Source organism: Spermophilus citellus (assembly GCF_964194105.1).
Source record: "Spermophilus citellus genome assembly, chromosome: 5".
NCBI classification, from domain to species: Eukaryota; Metazoa; Chordata; class Mammalia; order Rodentia; family Sciuridae; genus Spermophilus; species Spermophilus citellus.
This window is the reverse complement of record NC_138186.1, coordinates 39,113,107-39,116,584: the sequence shown is the minus strand read 5'-3', so window position 1 is coordinate 39,116,584 and position 3,478 is coordinate 39,113,107. Positions and strand designations below refer to the sequence as shown.

The 3,478-nt window shown below is 35.1% G+C and overlaps 1 pseudogene across 1 annotated transcript; it reads right to left on the bottom strand.

The window, feature by feature from the left end:
- Nucleotides 1-1,694: 1,694 nt before the first annotated feature.
- LOC308649032 (olfactory receptor 2B11-like) lies at nucleotides 1,695-2,620 on the bottom strand (annotated as a pseudogene). The gene has a single exon. The product of its transcript is annotated as an olfactory receptor 2B11-like (transcript).
- Nucleotides 2,621-3,478: the final 858 nt, after the last annotated feature.

Sequence of the window (3,478 nt, the reverse complement as noted above, 5' to 3'; positions counted from 1 at the left end):
TGTCTTGCATTTGTTCCAGGAATGTCCTATTTTCATGGGACAATGAGAAATATATTTCATCATCCTCCTTGCAAAAGCCATCTTAGGAGTGGTTATGCTTTCTATCAAGGGTACAACACATATTCACCTTCAGATAAAAATATATTCCTTTCTTTCAACAGAGTTTATGTAAAGATAAGTAAAGCACCCTTCATGCTATAATATACTGAACATATGTATCTTGGAGATATGAAACAGTCCAGCCCAAATAAAACATCTCTATGATTTTTCCCCACCACTTCTTTCAGTATTCTTGATCTTCAGATTTTTGTATAGAATTTTAGAAGGCCCTGGCATTTGGAATGACATTCACATTTCTGTAATGAGTAACCTCTACAGGGCTAGGTGTTGTTGGCTAGTAATCAACATTCACCTAAGACAGAGAACAACTTAAGAAAAAATTTGGAACAACTGTTTCCAGTGTCTCTATATAATATTGTGTTTGACAAAAATCTTTCAGTATTATTTTCCCAAAAGTATTTTACCATTTGTATAAGATAGATAAATAATATCTTTAAACACTTTCATAAGATATTATTTAACATCAAAGAAACTTATTAACTTATTTCCCTAAGTGCTTGGTGTGCATGCACAAAATTGAAAAGCTTTTTCTGACAACAAGTCAATACCTGCCAGAAATTAGACAAAATTTAAAGTTACTAAATTTTTTTCAGAGTTCAATGCTCTTAAGACCCAATCCAACAAAGCTGATCTGTTTTGATTTTTAAAATAACATCTCAGTTGAATTATATCCTAAACTTTAAACAACAACAACAAAAAATATTTTTTTTAAAGAATCAATGTATTTACCAAATACATTGGTGGGGACATTGCTACTCAGGCTATAGAAAAGCAGGGAACTCTTTTCTACAGATTTCAGATGTTATCTAGAGGTTTTTTTGTTTGTTTGTTTGTTTTTAGTTTTAAGGCTGGTGAAAGATAGAGGTCTGCTAAGGTTAGCAATACCTTCCAAGTTTTACCTAATGGTGATGATGTGAAGTCACATACAATTTTGAAAAAAAGTGGTAAAGGGACAAAATAGCCCAAGATAATTTTGGCTCTCTACATTCTATTTCTCTTCAATCATGATGATTCTGCTCTCCAAGAATGAGTCTGAAGAATGTTTAATATAGGTAAATCTTCATAGAGCTTCAGTTCCACAGAAGCAATAGCATTAACTTTAACTGAGGTTGAAAAATATTTGAGAGTCATGATTTTTTGAAAGCACACAGTGTTTCACACAGAATAAAGAGTCTAGCCAGGTTGTCCACACACACATGGGCAAATGTCACAAAGCATGATGAAATGTTTTTCAGATGAACTGATAGGAAGCTCATTGATGAATGGCTGCAATGCTATTGTTATCACAATCTAATCAGTTTATGTTAGAATTTATTGTTATTTTAAAATTACTAAACAAAGTTTCTATTACATTCTGTATTTCCCAAAATAGAACTATTTTAATATGTTTTCACAATTAGAGTGTCCATGTAGGTGCATACTAACTGACTTTCATTTTTTGTTTACATGATTACAAAGAATGTTATAAACATTACCATTTTTGAAAACAAGATGGAGCATGATATAGCATCATAACAAGGAAACCCATAAACCAATTCTAATCTTTAAATAATTTATTTTGATGTCTCCCAGCTTCACTTGGAAGTGAAAATGCTCCCTACCAGCTTACTTAATGCACCTTTTGCATCCTTATTCCTCAGTGTGTAGATGAAGGGGTTGAGTGTAGGAATCACTACTGCATAGAAGAGTGCCATGAACTTGGGCTGGTCCCTTGAGATGGAAGAGGGTGGCTGAAGGTACATGCTAATGACTGGGCCATAAAATAAGAAAACTACAATAAGATGAGAGGAACATGTCCCAAAGGCCTTTTTCCTTCCTTCAGAAGATTTGGCACGTCCAATATTAGCATAGGAAGCAAGAATTAAACACAGAGGAATAGCTACTATAAAAATGCACACCACAGAGAGGCAGAGCTCATTAGCCTCCTTTTCCCCACAGGCAGTCTTTATCAGAACTGGAATCTCACAGAAAAAGTGATCCAGTTTATTGATGCCACACAATGGCAACTGTAATGTTAGACTGATCTCAAAAGCACCATAAGTAATTCCACTCATCCACACAATGGACACTAATAGGATACAGATGCGCTGATTCATGATGAGGGTGTAGTGCAGAGGTCTGCAGATGGCCACATAGCGATCAAAAGACATAAGAGCCAGAAGAAGACATTCTGTGGTTCCCACTGTGCTGAAAAAATAAACCTGAACTGCACACCCCACGTAGCTGATGGTCTTCTTAGAGCTTCCCAGGTTAAACAGCATCTGAGGCACAATGCTTGTGGTTAAGCAGATGTCCAGAAAGGAGAGGTGGTGAGGAAGAAATACATGGGACTTTGGAGACGCGGATCTAACTTGGACACCAGAATGATGGCAATGTTTCCCATCATACCCATGGAGTATATTATAAAAACAATAACAAATAGAGGAAGTTCTAGCCAAGGATAATCAGCAAAGCCTACTAGGATGAATTCTTTAGGGTAGCTTTCATTAATTAGAACCATTCTCTTCTTAATTTTCCTACAGTAAGAAATTTGAAAAAAAAAGTTGAGTAATTAAGAATGATAAGAACATAATTATGCCTTGAACTTCAGAAAGCATAGATGTAATATAAAACTTGTGCAAAATTAACATAAATTGTCTGGCATCAGGTTGACCAAATTCCATTCATGACAGTATAAATAAAAAGCAGTTACCTTCAGCATGTTTGGTAATCATTCTGACACTGAACTTCCACTTTGGTATAATAAGCCAAATTATCTATTTCTCTTTTTTTTCTATTTTTAGTTGTAGATGGACACAATACCTTTATTTTGTTTATTTAGTTTTATGTGGTGCTGGGGATTAAACTCAGGGCTTCACACATGCTAGGCAAGTGCTCTACCACTGAGCTACACCCCAGCCCCCCAAACTAGCTATTTCTTTGGGTTACAATGAGGAATAAATAAAAAGATGAAGCAACTGTGTATAAACCTCTAAAACACAAAAACTTATACTCGCATGTAAATCAGCAGAGGAGTTTGTTTACATTATGGCTTCCCCTACCCAGGTGTCTGATAGACTAGGTGAGGCATGGGGTGCTGGAATACTTTATTTTCAGGCATACTGCTGAGAGACATTAAAGAAATATTGAAAAGATTAAAAGCATTGAAGTTGTAGTCATTGTGGAAAGAGGAGAAAACCTGAACCTATGGAAATTATCAATATATTCTTATCCAACCAAACTAGATAGTCCACAAATCATATTATTTCCAAAGATAAGAATAAGAGTTTGGGCTGAAAGAGCTACTTCTTAGCTCTGAGAAGAACTGAGAAAGTTCAAACACTTTTAGTATTATTTTCCTGAACTATAAATTGAAGCA